This window comes from Corvus kubaryi, unplaced genomic scaffold, assembly GCF_017639235.1.
Source record: "Corvus kubaryi isolate FWS band 111438036 unplaced genomic scaffold, C.kubaryi_AGA036_p1.0 split3-73, whole genome shotgun sequence".
Lineage (NCBI taxonomy): Eukaryota > Metazoa > Chordata > Aves > Passeriformes > Corvidae > Corvus > Corvus kubaryi.
Genome location: NW_024582091.1, coordinates 26636636 through 26656007, shown reverse-complemented (window position 1 = coordinate 26656007; position 19372 = coordinate 26636636). Strand labels below are relative to the sequence as shown.

Here is a 19372-nt window from a genome sequence, read left to right as displayed (position 1 = left end):
GTGCCGATTGCCAGTCGCTGGACACCACTGCAAGGTCTTGCCTCGTCTCATTTACTGCCTCCCATGAGATATTTACACACATTAATAAGATTGTCCTGAGCCTTCTCTTCTCCAGGCTGAAGAGTCCCAGCTCTCACCCTTTCCTTATAGGATGGTGCTCCAAACTCTTAACCATCTTTGTGGCCCTTTTACTGGATCTGCTCAAATAAGTCCATATTTCTTCTGTACAAGGGAGCCCCAAATTTTCAGGAATCCCTGAAGTGAATCCAGCACTCCAGTCATGTCTTACCAGTGCTGAATACAGGGGAAGGGTCATATTTCTCAACCTGCTGGAAGTGCTTTTCCTAATGCAAGCCAGGAGGCTGATGGCCACCTTTGCCATAAGGGAGCATTGCTGGCTCATGTTCAACTTAGTTTCCAGTGGGACACTCAGATTTTCTCCTGCAGTGCTGCTTTCGACCTGGACAGCCCTGGATTGCCTGAACCCTGCTGATTCAGGTTGGCATTTTCAGCTTTTTCTCGTGTTTAATGTGTCTGTGGTAGCTATTTCTTTGTGCAGACTATTTGGTCATTTTACATAATTAAACTATTGAACTAATTAAACTATCATCCTGAAATCGTGTCCTGTGGAAAGCAGTTCACAAAAGAAGGCTCGGTGAGGCTTGCACCAAAATGGAACGTGTAACCCACCTAACATATTGGGGTTTATTTCCTCCCTTTTTCTCACGCTTAAATGTAAAATAAGCATTATACTGAAGGAACCAGGCAAAGGCTAATTTGCCTCATTTGAATGTGAAAAGGAGCCCACATCCTTCCTGTGCCCTGCGAAGAATGCAGAAAGACTTCACAGAGAAAACAGATGTACTAATATGTATCACTTGTTGGGGGCAGGGGGAATCCAGGGTGCTGCCATTAAAGCAATGCTGAACTCTTCTCTTTTGCTTACGTTTGTGCTCCTGGCATCTGAAAAACTGCTCTGAAAAAAATACATACAAAAGGAAACATGGAGCCTCATTCTTCATGCTTCAGCTTCAGGGAAGATGGTTAAGTGTCCAAATGCAAACAAAAAGCAGAGGCTGCAGCCCAGGCGTAGGGAAATCTCCTGCATTTCAGAGACAATATTGCCTTGCCAGAAGAATACACTACTGACATCATAAACAAAACAAACATAACTTTTGGAAGTATCCCTTGATTTTATTTGTATTTTATATACCTCTCTTAACACGTAAATATGAAAGAGTTAGTCATGTTAGCTCACGAAAAATGCAGGATAGAGTGGGGAGTTTTAATGGTCTGTTGGTTTTTAGCATGGGAGATAGAGAACAAATGAACTTATTTCTACAGCTGTGCAATCCAAGTCAGAGTTCTGTCCTTCCCTGACCCATCTGTTTATCGCTTTCCAAGAACTTTGGCATTGAGCAGTTAGCACTGACTGGTCAGCTTGTGAATCTGCTGGTGCTCATAACTTCCCAAATTCAGCAACTTGCCTGATGCAGATTTGGCCCTGTAGCAGTATAGAGTTTCTTGCCAGCTTTTAGCTTGCAGACAGGAGGCAGTAGCATGTGGCCATTTATAATTTATTACTTACAAGTATTGTCAGTCCCAGTAATAAATAGGATATGTGTAGGAGAATGCTTTAAAGTTTTCTTTTAAAAGGCTATCTCAGACTTCCTAAATTAAAAACTGGTTTTCCAAAAGCAGAGAAGTGAAGTGTAGCAGTTACTCAGATTTTTTTGTTCCGCAGTGGTAGCTGAGTAACATCCATGGGGGGGTGCAGTGCTTACTGAAGATGTGCTCTTTTCCTTAAATGCAGTACAATGGACATTTTCTTACAGTCTGCAATACTGAGGTTCACTTCAAAATTGACATTTCCTTCTTGATCTGCTGTTTGCACCTTTGGAAAGTGTTCATTCAGAGGAGTTTAAATCTATAGCACTGACACACAAATATCCGGCCACGGATGAGACAGGCTCAATAACCTTGAAAAGAGAAATTTTAAGCGCACTTACCTAAATCACTTAGGTGAGCATGAAAAGGAGCACAACAGCTTGAGGTGTTTGAGTTGCAATTTAAGTGCTGGCTTGTTTTGTACAATCAGGGTAAATAAAATCTTGGCCTTGAACTGATATCTGTGTATTGGAACAAACATCTTAATGCAGCACACTGCAGAAGGAAGGAAGCAGAAGAGAAATTAGATCACTTTCCTGCATTATTTCTTGTAAGTGTAGTCTTCTTACGTATGGAACACACATTTCCTGTTGTAAAAATATTGTAACAGCCTGCAGTAGCCAAGAAACAAATAATCTGCTGTCTCTGAAAGCTGGAGTCAAAGGTGCATGTGTAGAGGGAAGTATTGGAAGACTGCAGATGATCGTATCTCACGCTCTGAGAAGATAGTGAGCTACATAACCACTGCTGTGATTGTCCTAACAACCGTGGCTTTACAATGGGGAAGAAATGATAGACTGACTCTTCATACAAATGACAGTGTAAAGGTATGAGTGCATTTGGTTCTTGCTTTTTGTTTTGCATCATATGTGCATTTAGACAGAACCATGTGGGTATCTTAATCCTCTGTTCTTCATGTGCCTTAATCCTGGAGTGTATGTGCTTTCTTTATCTCTGTCTACAGTGATACGGGTTTGTACCCATATTGCACACGTTCTCTTACAGCACCATTAAGTCCCAGCTGTGCCAGCTGTGTTTTGTGATAGGAACCACAGAGGTGAGAATCCAATTCAATAGGAGAATCACCAATCATAGAACCGTTTGCATTGGGAGAACTTTTAAAGTTCATCTACTCCAACACTCTTGCCCTGGACAGGGACACCTGCCACTAGACCAGGTTAGTCAAAGCCCCATCCAACCTGACATTAAACATTTCCAGCAACAGGACACCTGCAACTTCTCTAGGCATTCTGTTCCAGTGTCTCACCACCCTCACTGTAAAAAAATTCTTCCCATGTTTAAATCTACCCTTTTTCAGTTGAAAACAGAATTTGAAAAAAAGTCACTGCAGGTCCTGGTAAAGCCTTTCTCTTCATGTTTCTTATAAGCCTCCTTTAAGGCTGCTCTAAAGTCTTCCTGGAGTCTTCTCCATGCTGAACAACCCCAACTCTCTCAGCCTGTCTCCATAGGAGAGGTGTTCCAGCCCTCTGATCATCTTCATGGCCATCCTTTGGACTTGCTCTAACAAGTCCAAGGTCTGGTGCTGGGGATCCCAGAGCTCGATGCTCTGGTGAGGTCTCACACCTCACCTCCTGGTGAGGTCTCACAAGAGCAAAGTAAAGGGACAGAATCACCTCCCTTGACCTGCTGGCCATGCTGCTTTTGATGCAGCCCAGGATTCAGCTGCTTTCTGGACTGGAGTCATGTGTTGCCAGCTCATATCCAATTTTTCATCCACCTGTACCCCCAAAGTACTTCTTCACAGGGCTTCTTTCAGTTCCTTCATCCCCCAGTCTGTACAGATGCTGGTGATTGCCCTGACCCAGGTGCAGGACCTTGCATTTGGCCTTGCTGAACTTCAGAAAATTCCCATGGTCCCACCTCTCAAGCCTGTCCAAGTCCCTCTGGATGGCTGGCATCCCTTCCCTCCAGCGTATCAATGGCACCACTCAACTTGATGTCATCCACAAGCTTGCTGAGGGTGCACTCGATCTCACTGCCTATGCCACTAATAAAGATCTTGAGCACTGTAGGTTTAGATGAGGTATGAGGAAGAAATTCTTTACTTTGAGGATGGTGAGGCACTGGAACAAGTTGCCCAGAGAAGCTGCCCAATCCCTGGAAGCGTTCAATATTCAACCCCTGCATGGGGTTTTGAGCAACCAGGTCTAGTGGAAGATGTCCCTGCCCTTAGCAGGGGGTTGGAACTGGATGGTCTTTAAGGTCCCTTCCATCCCAAACCATTCTGTGATTTTATGACTAAATCCTGATGATTGTTGGCCTTAAAATCCTTATTGCCTGAACATTGCAACACTTACGCAGATCCCAACATAGAGGAAAAGATTCTGCGGCTTCTGATGCTCAGCCAAACTGTGGACCACAACTTGTGGCCACATTCTGGGGGCAGGTCATATAAAAGGTGATAGACAGAGGACAAAAGTCTGGTTTTACTTTGTGTAGGGGTGGTTTAATGTTCCACATCAAACAGCCTCAGTGGCTGTTACACATGATCACTCTTCTCTCAGACCACACTTCCTATGGACATTAAAAATGGTAATCTTTATCTGTCTCTCGATCGTGGTCAGATAACAGATGCGGGCTTTTATTGTGGTAGAGTGACCCACACAAGTAGCTGCAGAAGAGCAAAGTGAGAATCCTCGCAAGACTTTCTCTTCCTGGAAACACTCCAGGCACACAGAAAGGGGAAGCCTTAAGAATCTCATCTGGTTTTTGCATTATACCATTGCAGACAGTCCTTCTGTATGGACTGATGGGGGAGGAGCTGGAGGACTGGGAGAAAAGAAAAATTGTAAATAGCAGAGGTGGAAGCCTTTCTTAGGAGAGGAAGTAAAAGAGAGAGGAGGAAATGAGCTTGGGATCTGCTTTTTTGTTCTGTTTTTATTGTATAAAGTTGAGGGGCCAGCCATGTTCAACCCTAGTATTTTCCCTCATGAGTTCTGAAAACTGTACCAGTGATGTGTGGGTTTTTCTCTTTTTTACAGAAGTTATTTCAGGAGCAACATCACCAGCTGGAGAAGAAAATCTTTAGCTTAGTCTTTTATTCTCATGATAGACACCGTGGCATCCTTGATCTGGTTTCCTACCATAATTCATATTTCCCATGGGAAAATATATTCCTAGCTTCTCTTCTTGTTGTCACTGTGCAGAAAAAAGTCAGTGTTGCCTCAATATTCTCTGACTTCAAACTATGCAGCCTCAGAGCATGCTAGAGCTTGGATATTTATACGAGTGGCAAGGCAGGAAGGTTTAGTCCTGACAATTATATTGAAAGCAGGTCCACACAGCCCCCTAAATTTTAGAAGCATGTGAGAATGAAGAATGGTTTACATTAAGTTGAGGAAACTATGCTAGGAACTCTTTTGAATGCGCTGTGGCCATAAAGGACTGCATTAGGTTGTTCCTGGGGTTTTAAATTAGTGTCTCCTATAGAACAGATGTTTCATGCATGTTATGTGCAAAGAGCCAATTATATACACAAGTCGTGTAGATTTAAGCTATAAATGAAATGCTGTGTATACATATAAATGCTACTTTAGAAACATTTGTCTTGGTTCTCCCTTTCTTAGACAGCATGTATCAGTACTGCTGCTGGGAGGTGGGCATGTGTTTGGGTTTGGGTTGTGCTTTGTTTCCTCTCATTGTTTTCTTCAGCGAGGAAAGGAGATTGGATGAAACTCTTTTCTGGTCTCTGTAGACATCAGCACATTCGATCTGCCTGCGTCCAAAAGAATTATGTCAAAGCAATTGCCTGCATTTGTTTCTTAGTGTGTTCTCCAGCAGCACTGTCGCTTCAGGGTCAGACTGGAATACATTAAACTGGAATTGGGGCAGAAACTGCAGCCAGCCTCAGGTCAATGATGCCTCTTGAGATTTGTGAAAGTGACACTTCTGGGGTTCATTGCATTAAATTCCATAGCATTTCTGTGTCTAGTCTGGGTGAATTACAAAGGCAGATGGGATGATTTTAGTTTCACATTCTCCCATTTAATTCTGTGTCTATGTGTCTAGAATAAAAAGACAAGCTTTGCATCTGATTTATTTTTTAATATTTAAAAAAAAAGGGGGGTTTAAATCCATGTATTAAAGCTCTTTGCTTCTATGTAGTTTTTATCATTTCTAGTTAGGAAGTTACTTCATCTGTAAAATTCTATTTCTGGAGTCTAGCCTATGTGATCCTTGGTACATCTTTTGACATAAGCCTTTACAAGGTTTAAAAACACAGTTTGCACATTTGCTTAACAGAACATCCTAATGCTGTAGGATGTAGCTGGGGTTGTGCCAGAGGAAGAGGGAGAAAAATCCATCCAGGAGGACAGAAAGTATAAAGATGCAAAAATGCACAATTCAAACTGTATTTTTGCAGGCTCGGATCATCTTTTATTAGTAGCTCTGAAACCTTGTCTTCTACCAGCTTTCCCTAAACTTCTGCTTTATTAGTGACTGAAGAGTTGCCAATCACAGTTTTGAGTCTTGAGAACTGTTGACAGGAATGCCGGGTATAGCGGAGGTGAAAAGGTGGGGGGTGTGTGAATGCATGTACACATACACATACGTACACACCACACTTGGACAGGCCTTCTTCCTCCCTAAAATTTTTACAAACTTTCTTGCTGTAATTCACTCTGCAGAAGCTTTGTATTACATGTTTACTGAAGACAGGATGTTTCTTTAATGTTTCTAACATATGACCAAGATTTTACTATGCTGTGCATGCTGTGTTTTAGCAGGCATCACTTACTGAGCGTAACCAAAAGTTTGAAAAACACTTTTTTTTCCACCTGTTGAACATAAAAATTACTGCAGAACCATAATTAAATTTAATTAGATGTTTTTATGAAATAACGCCTTCTAAATCTCTGGAGTGGCATATGTGAACTAGTCCTGAGCTCAAGTAATTGAGATTATTTTATCTGTTTTATTTGCAGAATTTACACTGCGGCATTCAGTCATAAGTGGGTTCATTTCAGAAGCTTAAAATGAGATGATGCCAGCAACTGGCACAAATCAAACACTTCCAGCCTTCCCACTCCTGCACATTGATTGGATTAATACTTTCTGGCCAAAGGCCCAGGTTAAGAAAGACAGCGCACACAAAAGCTTGCACTGCTTCCTTAAAAAACACCAAATTGAAATATTGGCAGGCTGTGGGATGAAGCAAATTCAGTTACCAGGGCCCTACAGCTGAACACATGGTCCTTAGGAACCCAAATGCCCAACCCCAGCCTTGCGACAGATAGCCAAAAGCTTTCTTGGCAGCACCCAGTTCCCTGGCATGGAGAAAGGGAAGGAGAAGACAGGTGGATGTCCTGAGTGACCTGGGAGGTTCCCGCAGGGGTAATGCTCACATCCACTCATTCTGCTTAAAGGATCTAACTTGTTTTCCTGAAGAAGGTAGCTAGTCCACTGGTTCATCCTGAAAGGGTGAATTTGGTAGAGGAAATATCTGTGAGGTCTGGAGGACTCTTTTCCTCAGCATAGTTTTCTGAGGTCACCTTCTGTGGCCAGGGAATGCTGGGATGAGATCCCAGCCAGATCCCTGGGACGAGGTCCCAGTGGCAGGCAGCAGATGAAGTGAATTGCTGAAACAAGGAGTCACCGGTGCTTTCTCAGTGGCAGAGCTGTAGTAACACACATCGATTTCCTAAAAGTAGTTTCCTTGGTGTCTCAGTGTGAGGAACTTTGCACAGTGAGGTTTTGTGTGGAGCCACACAAAACTGTGTGCTGGGAATTGATAGAGGCCACCTGCAGACCCTGCAGAAGATGGACAGTCGGGTGTCATCTGTACTTAGATGGCACCTCATCCCCAAAAGCCTGGGGTTTCCCCAGAGATGGTTTGTAAGCTATGGGCAGGAAGGCTGCCAGGATTACAACCTGGAGAGCAAGGAGAAGGAGAGTTTCTGGGTGGCAACACAAAGTACAGTGTGATTTAGTGACCACTCAGCTCACCTGCAGGAGCTCTTGCTTTGTAACAATTAACCCAAGCCATGTGGGCATGCATCCTTTTTGAATCAAGCATAGTTACTTTCACAGCTTTGCAGAGGTGGGCAGTACATCATAACCTGTGATGCAAAGGGTTAATTACTGGTTAACTGCCTATAACACATCATTGCTGAACAAGCAGAACAAACTTGCCTGTTCACAGTCTGGATTGGAGTAATTTTCAGTCCTGATGCAGTTTCTACCTTTGCTAGATCAGAGCCTGCTGTTACCAAATTTATTCAGTGTAAGAATACTGTTATACCATGTGCAAAATAACAAAATTCCCTCTAAGATTTTTGTCTATAACAAAGCCTTCTGTAGACCAGTGTTTTCAGTTATTTAATTTCTCTTCCCTGAACACTCTTCCGTTTTTTCCAACACTTTTTTTTGTAAAATGGAGCAGCAGAACCTGATATGTTATTCATGGAGCAGAGGAACAAGAACCAAATACAGCGCCACCATAACCTACCTACTCATCTTTTGATTTTCATTTGTTTGTACAGCTGAGGCTTGCATTAGCCCTTTTGGCCACAGCCTTGTGTGGGGAGTTCATGTCGAGCTGATTGCTTCCCAGGACCCCGGGTCTCATATTCAGTCTCTGCTTCGGAGGATAGAGTCCTCTCTCTCCCTCTCATCCTGTAAGTATGGCCTATATTCTTCATTATAATAAGGTGATTTTTGTACTTGGCCATATTAACACCTAAGCTGGTTTCTCCCATCTGTCTACAGACCCCAGTTGCTCTGTGTCAGGCTTGTTCTTTGCTTTCTGCTATTCCCAGTCTCGTGTCTAGCCACAATGATTTAACTTTAATCCAGGTCACTGATAAGGCTATTGAATAGTAAAGGTATGATCACCAGTGCCTGTGGAACCCAATAGGAACACATCTGTTTGCTAACAAATAGTTTCCCATTTACAGTTACACATTGGTTTCCTTAATTTATCAGCTTTTTAGTACTTCTAATATGATTGTGGACTCAAAAGTAACTTCAGTATAAAATAGGTTTACAGGTTTTAGCCTGATCTTATACAGTGCTCTCCACCAATGGAGTCCTGCTCTCCATGGACAGATGGAGATACTCCATATAGGCTTGAAAGCATTCATAAAGGTATTCTACAGAACAAGTCAAATGACTTAGATTTGTAATACTGTTAACAATGCTGCCTTCATCAAGTGAACTTGTAATTTTTGCAATAAATTACATCAGATTAGCTTCACAGGATCTATTTTCCTTAAAGCCCAGTTAATTGACTTCAATTACAGAGCTTTAAAAAAAAATTACCAATTGAGACCTATGTTGGTTGTTCTATCCTCTGCAAAATACTGGAAACTCATCCAACTGGCCTCTAATTACTTTCTACCCTTCTCAAATAGTAGCCCAGTATGAGCCTTCTTCCTCTCCCTGGTCCTTCCCCAGGGGCCAAGAACTGCTTTAGAGGCAGTAGCAGCTCCAAGGCTGCCTTTGTAAACCTTCTGAGACAAGTCTATTTCTAGCAACTAATCTGAATCACCCAGAATCGTTTATCTTCTGTTTAACGTCCCCTCTCCAGGGGCTGCTGTGGTGGGAAGCTCTTTCATTATTATCATCATAAACAGATCACCCACCCTTTTACCTGTGTGCTAATCAGAAACATTGACTGAATAACTTCTGCTGCTGTCATATCATTATGAACAATTCTACGATTTTTATTCTTCAGGATTCATCTTTCATAATCTGTTTAGAAAAATAAAAAATGTATTTCTGATTTTATGTGCCTTTTTTTTTTTTTTGTATCTTCTTGATTCCTCTATATCATCTTTATTTTAGCTTTTTTGCTTCTTCTTATCTTTACCTCTTTCCCCTTTCACGTATCAGTTATCTATATAACATTTCATATGTTTTTTTCACTTCCCTGGTGAACCCAGCTGTTGGGTTTTTTTCGTTGTATGTTATTTTTATCTAGCCCATTTCCATGGTTGTAACACTGTAGGCATTTAGGAAATGTCTTAAACTGTTTGCAGATGTCAGCAGCTTTCTGTATGTGCTGCCTTCAGCCTGATTTGACTTCCATTTGCTCTAGTTTTGTGAAACCACTTCTCAGAAAGCATGCACTAGGATTTTAATTTATGTATCTATAAAGAGCATATGCTCACATTGTGTAAAATTCTGGTCTGGATTTGATTGCAGACAATGTTAGATATTTGCACAGGAGGCGTTGGTCTTTTTCAGTCTAAACAACCAGTAACCTTCTGGTTTGTGATCATTTCCTCTCTAGTGAGACAAAAGTCTAGAGCGGGAATGCTCTTGCTCCTGTGCTAAGCCACATATGACTCACGGGCAGCTCAGGTGTAGCTACATCATGGGACCAGCAGTGAGTTGTGCTTGTGCTGGCACCGCAGCTCCTGCCCATCGCAGCCCCTGGCTGGGGCAGGAAGTGAGTGGGTCCTGCTGCGTGTGGGGTGGGTGCCTCTGTGGCCACCATGGGGTTTAGCTTGTGTGTGGTGGAGTTCAGCTCTTCACCTTGTGGTGATTGTGCTGTGAACTGCTCCTGTCTCCTTTGGTGCTGCAAGGCCTATGCTGTAGATGACTCATGCAGCTAGTTGGCAAGAGCCTAATTTCACAGGGTTATCCTTCTCTGAAATTAAGAGTTAGTAACTTGTCATTTGTAGCCCTTTGGAAAGTACAGGCCTGTGTTAGTGCTAGTGACGTAAGGTCTCCAGAGTAATGCAAGAAGGGATTTTTTACTTCTTGTATGTAAGTGTTGAAGAAGCTCATCATCCCTTTACTCTCCAAGATAATTTATTTCCAAGTTGCCAGCCATTCTGATGTCATTGTGACATGTATGGCCTGGTACCACCCTCTTCCATTTGGATTTTTTAAATCGGCTACAGCTGTTTCTGTTAATAATATAATAATCTAAATATAGCTGTTATTTTTGAAGAGTACTGTTTTGCATTGCTACTTTATAAGCAGAGGGTTATCAATTTTTTTCAGAATCCTGTAATTAGCATATAAGCAACTGAAAAGGGTCATCTTCTCACAGCCTCTGCTTTGGTTGATGTTCTCCTCGATATCATGGTTTCTGCTGAATGTGCTTGTGGTTGCTTATTTGACCTGATTCTCCCAGCCAGCCTGGCTTATGGTGTCAATTTGTTCCCTGTCAAAAGGTCCTTTTCCCTTTATAACACAATCTACAAATCTGACATCTGTCCCCTGTGCTGTGGGGACAGCACAGTTGTTAATTTCAGTGGCCTTCAGTTTTTTGTCTCTTTGTGCTAGGAAACAGGGAGGAACTCCAGACAGGATCTCCAGATCTCCTGAACTGTTGAGAGTTGTGTATTTCACAAGGTGTTTCACAGAGCAGTCATTTTCAGTGAAACCCTCCTTGTCTGCTCCAGATCACCATCCGGTCCTACACTAGCCTTTTTGTTGTAAATACACAGAAATAAAGAAACCTCTGTGGACTCTTCCTCATGCACTGAGGGTGATATGGTGTGGGATATACCTTTGGTCAGTTGGGTTCAGCTTTCCTGGCTCTGTCCCTTCCCAAACCTCCCCCTGCCTACTTGCTACAGTGGCAGAGTGAGAAACTAAGAAGGTCTTGATGCTGTGTGAGAACTGCTCAGCAGTAGCTTAAACATGGGTGAGTTATCAATGTTGTTTTGGTCACAAATCTAAAGCACAGCAGGGTTTGGGATGCTATGGAGAAATTGAACCCTGTCCAAACACAGTAAACTTACCTAAGATGTCATCTAGCAGTAAGCTGTCATATACAGTAACCACAGTGGCAGCAGCTGGGTTTGAGAAAACAGGTCTCACTAGAGAACTTTTCTGTGGGTGTGTGAGCACAGGCAGAGTTTCTGTGTGTCCCCATTACTGGTGTAGTCAGTACCTTAAGCACTCATTGCCTGTATCACAATGTGGTTGCCACCCTGTTTGCCACCTGTCAGCAACTTTGCTGTTGTAGGTGAAGCCAGCTGCAATGATGGTGAGAAAGCTGGGGGTTTCTTTGTGGGAGGACCACAGGCAAATTTTTGCCCATGTTTAGGAAGGAGAGTATTTTTTTCCCCAGTGTAACTGGACAAATAAGGGATTTAAATAACTCTTTTAAAATGTTAGCAATAGCAACCTAGAAGAAATGAGAGCCCCTTCAGGAGGGAATGGTGTCCGGAACGGTCTCGAAGCCATCTCCTGATTTGAGACTCGGCTTGCTCCCTTTTTCTTGCTGTCACATCCTTCAAGTTCTTCCGTCACAAAACAGAAATCAGACAAGGCAGAGAAGAGGTTAGTTTCACTCCTGCATGGGCAAAGGGGGATGGGGAGGAGCAGTGAGAGGTTTTTTTGAGAGAAGATCTTTTTTTATGCCTCTTTCATAGTCCACAGTGGCAGACAGGCAGAACTTCTGTACTGCGTCCTTCCCCTTACCCCCCTTCCTTCCCTGCCCATCCTGGTTCACATTTGGCACTCTGCTCCGTGCCGCTCCCATACTGTGGGTCAGATGAACACTCATTAATCCTGGGTAGATTCTAAAAATAAGAATTGAAAGAAAAAAATCAGAACAGTGTGAATCAACCTGCAATCATCTTTCTGTTCTCTAATGGGAGAAAAGAAGGAGGAAATCAGTGGAGACACTGTTTTACTTCTTCTCTTTCCAAGACAAAATTATTCTGGCATTTGCAGCAGTTGTTCTCTTGCTATAGGTTTTCTAATTTACACACTTGAAAGGCACTTCAAAATTTAGGTGCATTAGCTCAAAATGCTTATGCAGACCATCCACCCACTTCTCTCTGCTCATGAATAGAGCTACCACAAGCAGCCTGATGAAGGAAGAATGTAGCTCAAAATCACACTGTTGAATTTACCTGGTGTTCTCATGTGTTACTCAGAACCAAGGATAGATCCATCCTTTGGGGGGGGTTAACTATAGAGCAAGCAGTGTGTTTAGCTGCTACCATTAGTTCTTAATTTCAAATATTCCTTTAACTCATTTTAAGCATGAAAAAAAATCCTATGTGCAGTTTTGAGTCTGACTTGCTCTTCAGTTTATGAGCATAAAACCTGCAAGCCTTCCCTCTCAAGTTAGCTACATGTAAGACTCTTTCTTTTAGATTACAAGTGAAGTTTGGATGCTGGTGGGAAAAGAAAAAAAAAACACAGAAGAACCTTTTCTCAGAACTGCTGCATTTTTCCAGGGCATCTTTTTTTCAAAGTAATGAAAGCCCTGAGACAGTACAAGGCATAACTCAGCTGCTGTAACTTTAAGAGATTGCAGCGTGAGCCTTTAATTGCTTCTTGTGTTTTGTTCTGGTTTGGTTTTGCTGAAAGGGATGTATCAGAGGGAGTGGAAGAGAATTCACTGTTTTTTGAAAAAGATGAGGCCCCGACATTCACAGACTTTGCTGGCAAAGAAGCTGCACAAAACCAAAGGGTGGCGACGTGTCCTTTCACGGGCAGTTCAGAGGGTTTGTCTTCTCTTCTTTCGCTGGGGAGCTTTTGATTACAGCCGCTCAAACAGCATTATGGTAACGCAGCTTCCTGTGGCCTTGCCAGGTGACCTCCCCACCAGACAGCTACCAGCCAGTCCCACCACCACCACTGCCCCTCAAAGAACACATGGATATGGTTATTATTCCTCCTGCCCAGCTGGAACACTGACGTCCTTTTTCCTCTCTAACTGGTAATAAATAGATCATACAGCTATATGGATAATAAACAGATTGTCTGGGTTGTAATAAATCTCTTGCCAGAGACGGACCAAGACATTTATCACTCTTCCTTCCTGGCCCTGAGTGGCCACTCGCCATGCCCCATGGACATCTGTGCTCACAGCCTCTGGCAGAAGCCAAGGCTCTGGTTGGAGCTCAGTGAAATCCTTCCACATGCACCTTCTCTTCCCTGGTCTGGACCCCCAAGGCTGACTTAAATTAAACAGGCAAGGTGAAGCCCAAACCTTCATTTTTCATAACTGACTTTTAGTTCCAGTCCCAAAGGGGAAAAGAGGGAAGGCAAGCACAGAGCCACACTTTGCAGGCATGTGTTAAAACTTAAACCTTGTTTGTAGTGTCAGGAAGCTGTTGTTTCCAGGGCTGCATCCCCAGTCAGTAATGGAGAGGAACAGCAGGGCAGAATATGGCACTTCAAAGCTCCTTGCAGGGTCTGCTCTTCTCACAGCAGCAGGAGCTGCTCCCTTTCCTGAACCCCTTCTGCCACCATTGTAGAAGACTTCCAAAGCAACTTAAGCTGACAAGAAACAATAGTAAGAGCACACCAGCACTGTAAAAGGCATTTGCTTTGAACCAGGGCAGTATGGCAGCAGGAGCTCAGCTAAGACTGCTCTTCCTGCTCATCCAGCCATGGATGTCCACGGACACTGGGCAGTAGCCTGGCTTTTGACTGTTGCAGATGAACAACTGAACTGTTGGGGTTTTTTCTGCTCAGCCCACTGAAGCAGAATCTGGGAGTGAAGCATTAAAGGACTCCCTTAAAAAATCAAATTAATGCAGCCGAGGAATTTTTGATTGTTGTTTTGAAACATACTTTAAGTTTTGCCCTGGTGTTTCTGGCTTTTTGTTCAGGAATATAACTTTGTGTATATGAGATCTTCTGCATATCTTTAACAGTTAGAGGGCATCCAGTGGTAGTACTGTGTCTTCTCTGATTTACATTTTTCAATGCAGCATGACAGGTGTGGTGCACATGTACATTTGCAAGAATTCTACACAAATCTCCATCTTCGTTCAAGGCTGAACCAGAGCTATCATATTGCAATAAAATTATATTCTTTCTAGATCGGACCTTAGTATAAAAATTATATGTATACATAGTAACCTGCAACCCACAAGCCTGAGAAATAATGAATAACACCCAAGAGTCTGAATTTTAAAGTATTTGTTGTATCTCTCTGACCTAAAAATTGTGGAATTACTGGCTAAGCTGGGATGTAGGCAGTTCTCTAAAATGTCCCAGAGTTAATAGATAAAAACAAAAATAATGCAATAAGTGTGGCTGTTTTATTCCATCTGTTTCATTTGAGTTGGCTTGAAACTGATGCAGTATTAATTCTGGAAATCCAAAATGCTCCCATCAGCATAGATGTGAGTCAAAGAGAGGTCAGCGAGCAGACAGCATGAGAATTACTGACCTACATAGGATTGGTTTTAAGTGCCTGTTTGTTGCCCAACTTGGAATGCCTTCCTAGTGACTTGTAATAGTCAAAGTGGGTGAGTGAGACTTTTCTGAAAATTGGGGAGTTTAATGTGTCTCAGAGTTGTGTTTCAAAATATGTAATCCATCAGTTTCTCTCTAGGGAGCTACTAATAGGACATGGAAAGTAAGACATTTCAACTTCAGGGTAAATTTCTGTGTTGATTATTCCCTCTATACAGCCTGCAGGAGGCATTCCACAGTCATTTTTAAAGTCTCTTTTAAAAATTCTTGGAGTTCTTATTCTTGGAAAGCCTTTTCTGTCCTCCTTGAATCTTCACGGTAACTCAGAATGTGGCATTTTGAATATTAAATCCCACGGTAGCTCATAAAATTTGGTTTATTTGATGTCACAGACTGATAGTTCTGTGATGCTTTCAGCAAAACGTAAAGCACCAAGAAGTCAGCCCTTAGAGATTTCATTTTTCACAGCCATGCTGGATGCAACCCTTAGTTTGATTCATGCCTGTTCACCACAGAGACTGAATAAAAGCCAAGGATTTTGTGCTGCTGATTTCCTTTTAACATAACTATTTCTTAACTCAGCTTCCCTGCTGATGCTTTCCAGACAGGATTTGTAAGACTTGGTCAGAAAAAGGCAGTTGACAGTTACCAGTCATCCAGCCTATCCCTTTCATGTTTTTTACTGAGAGAAGTTATCTTAAAAATATGCCATCAGATTTCATTCCAGAGAAATCCAGGAGGAAGGAGAATGCACCCTGCTGGGTCTGAACCTGCTCCCCATTTCTTCAGCAGGTTGGAGCCTCCTCCTGTGCCAGTTCCCTTTCCTGTGCAAGGGGTTGAAGGACAGAGGCCACAGCATGGATCGAAGGGTGCAGAGTAGACAGGTTTTTCCCTGCATCTCCCGCTACCTTTCTCTCAAACACTCTTAGGAGCTATTTTCTCTTACAACTCTAAAAAAAGTAGGTTCTGAAGATGTACCATAATTCAGAGTTTCAGCTGTGGGTTGCAAAAGCTTATGAGAAAACTTTTGATACTCTGAAGGAGTGAATTTACACCATTCTTCCCCCCATCCATATGCTTACTACTGCAGAAGCAAAGGTTAATCAGTACTTTTTGCTTTTCAGATATCACATGTTGGAACTTTTACTTCTAAAATAGAAGTATGAAAAAGAGGAATTTTCCTGCTACTCTTGGACTTTTCCTAGGTTTGGATTAGCTAGCAGAGGACTGCTTTTGTTTTTGTTAATGGAGTGGATGTCTGGCTTTGTTGGGTGTTTCAGTTTTGGCTTCCATTTTGAATCAAGAACAAAAAGAAAAACCAAAGTAGGATGATTTACAGTAATAATAATGTTAATACATCTCCTTAGCCTTCATCTGTATCCTACCTGAAAGTAATGAGGTGCTATGACTATATAAATTATTAATAATGACATAATTAATTTTATATCCTTGTCCACAATGTGGGTGGAAACTACTCTTCTGGCTAGACACATGTTGGATTGCTTGCAGTGTAAATGTTGGAGTCCAAGAAATGTAATCAGGACAAGAAAGGAGACAAGTAACATGTTTATTTTCATTTGTCTCTAAGGAAGTCTCAAAACCCATGAAAACGGGGGGGGGGGGGGTATGTTTTCATGAAAACACATGTTTTACACTGCCCATAAAAACACAGCTTCAAACTAAACAAATTGAACTTGCTTGCATTAGAAAAGTTCATTTTAATTGGGCCAGTTACATACCTTTTAACATGACCAGTGTCAGACTATGATATTGCTGTGTGACCGATAACTCACACATCCGAGAAATGCTGCCTTTCCTAGTGGAAATGGAATAAAAACTTGTTCCCTTACTGTAAGATGCACAGCATGTTGGATGAACAACACTGTGTGCTCATCTCTAGAGAGTTTAGTGTAAAACAACTCCAGATTTTGTTTGGTGATCTCAGAGCCGGCTGAATAATTCCAGCCTTCCACAGTTCCCAATGCTGACATGCAGGGAGATGAAACTTTTGGATATTAAAAGCCTGCTCTGTGATACTGAAGGAGATTAGTTTTTGGATTCCATTCATTGACACAAAGGCGGATGCTGAATGGAGGTGATATTTATTGTCTATGAAACCCCTGAGTAAGCTGAAATCACTTTAGGCATGTACATGCATACATGTATTCTCTCACATTTAGCCAACTCCCCACAATGCTGTTTCTTTGAGCCAAGAACAGACAACTTTCAGGGACTTGGCTTGAAAAGATGTGTGCATGTAACACCCTCTGTCACATTTTACAAGAAGCTGCAATCAAGCAGTCTTTATACTTGGATTGTCTAGACACTGTGACAGTGGGAGGGGACAAGTGAAAGAAAAAGCCTTTTTTGTCAGTCGTTCACTCTGCATCAAATTCTCCTTCCTGGTGTGCTGCCGTTGCCAGCAAAAAGATCAAGCAAGCAAAAACCAAACAAAAATCAAGAAATTCATAATTCACTAGTTCTCCATGCATACCATTCCTAGTAATAAAAACCCAAACCATTTTTTAAAGTACTAGGACATATGTATACCATCCCCTTGTTTATTCACTTTTTTCAGAATTAATACTTTTAGCAGTTTTTGCAGCTGATTTGTTATTTTAACGTTTTCCTTATCAATGTGTAAATGAAATATGTAGGGTTGTCTTGTCAGCAGTTGTAAATTTATACATGAAATATTCCCGGATTTCAGTGGGGATTTTTTTTCCCTGCTCAGCTGAACGTTTGTGAATGAGCAACAAGAAAACCACTTTCCCTCCCACTGGTCTCCCAGATTTCATGTTTCCTATCTCTTTTTTTTCTTTACTTTTCTTCTCTACTTTTTTCATGAAAGCACATGGGGAAAAATAAGAGGAGAAACAGAGCTGGGAGGGAAAAGGGAGGAGGTGATAGCATTTCACAGGGATGTAAGTCTGCAAGCCAGCAAAAAGGCTGTGAAATTCTTCTTTAAACAGTAAATCCTGCATATCACTTTGTTGCTTTGAGGTGAATAAGCCCATGTTGCAGCCTTTAAGCAGGCTGATTTAATGGCTTACTCTTCCCTCTTCAGGTGGTCAGCACCTCTCTGCCCTTCCCGTTGTGCTGGGATTTCTCTCGTGGTAACTCCTATGCATCCTTTGCTCGCTGCCCATGTTTTGTTCTCTGCACATCACAGCCGTGCTTTCACAGAGGTGTAGCAGGGTCCAAGTAGTGAGTCCCAGACTCATCCCTCCTGCCCAAAGCCTTCTGTGCTCTGCCCATACTGAGAGCAGGGAGATGAGCCATCACCCCACGGGGCTCTTGCCTTCCACTGCTTCACTCCCTGGCAGTGCCATAGGACTCCTTGGTTCTGAGTGAGGAAAACCTCACTTCTGAATGACATCTCCAAACAAAGGGTCTCCAGAGCCAGACTATCCTGCTGTTGAAATGATAAAAGCAGTAGTCATGTCTCCACAAGCAGTTTTTCACAGCTGGTATGAAGCTGGCCAGGGCACCTCTGCACCTCTCATGGTCCCTGTGGGCTCACCTGGTGTCGCTGCTGGTCCTGGGGATGCACAATACTCTGCACCTCCAGCTCCAACCCAGCTTGCAGGGCAAGCAGAGGAGGAAGGTTAGCACTGGCTGCTGCAGCAGTAACAGCAGCAGTGTTTTTTGCAGCCTCCAGGCTGCAAATCCCTTTCCCTCGACCAGTTGTTGCTTTAGTTTCTTGAGGGATCCCAGCTCATGCCACACATTGCAGCAAGTGCAAAGTCAGGAGTCCATTTTTCTGTTCTCCAAACATTTTGGTGAGGGAACCCCACTGAGTGGGTGTGGTATCTTGAAGGGAATACAGAAATGCAAAAAGGGCAGTTTTAAGTTAGGTTAAGAGCAAGAGAGGGTAGACCCATGCTAATTACATGCAATGCAGCTCCCGGAAATAAATAAAAATAAAATTACAGCACCCCAGAATCATTTAGGTTAGAAAAGACCTCTGAGATCATAGCACCCAGCCTTTGACTGATCACTGCCATGTTAACTAGACCATGGCACTGAAGGCCATGTTCAGTCATTTTTTGAACACTTGATGTTCAGCCTGAATCTCCCCTGGCAGCCTGAGGCCATGGCCTCTCATCCTGTCACCAGCTGGCTGGGAAACAGACTCACCCCCAGCACCTCATATCTTTCTTGTAGTGAAAGGCCCAGAACTGGACACAGGATTCAGGGTGGGGCCTCACCAGTGCTGAAAACGGGGAAAATCACTGCTCTGCTGGCCACACTATTGCTGATCCAGGCCAGGATGCCATTGTCCTTCTTGGCCACCTGGGCACAGCTGGCTCATGTTCAGCTGCTGTTGACCAGCACCCCCAGGTCCTTTTCCCCTGGGCAGCTTTGGAGCCACTCTGCCCCAGCCTGTGGCACTGCCTGGGGTTGTTGTTACCCAAGGGCTTGGCCTTGTTGAACCTCACACAATTGGCCTCAGCCATTGATCCAGCCTGTCCAGATCCCTCTGCAGAGCCTTCCTGCCCTCCAGCAGAACAACACCCCCACCCAACTTGGTGTCATCCGGAAATTTACTGAGGGC

General features: G+C 42.9%; 1 protein-coding gene across 5 annotated transcripts in view; it reads left to right on the top strand.

Annotated features, from left to right (window-relative positions):
• FYN (FYN proto-oncogene, Src family tyrosine kinase) overlaps window positions 1-19372 on the top strand; it is a 137476-nt gene that overhangs the window by 76691 nt on the left and 41413 nt on the right. For 3 of the 5 annotated variants that reach the window (XM_042016951.1, XM_042016947.1, XM_042016952.1), the window contains exon 3: window positions 8172-8306. The exons of 1 other annotated variant lie outside the window; for it this stretch is intronic. The gene's annotated coding sequence lies outside the window, so the exon portion shown is untranslated. Of the gene's footprint in view, window positions 1-8171; window positions 8307-18913; window positions 18926-19372 lie in introns of those variants that run through there. One more of the 5 variants, XM_042016950.1, reaches the window with a different exon arrangement.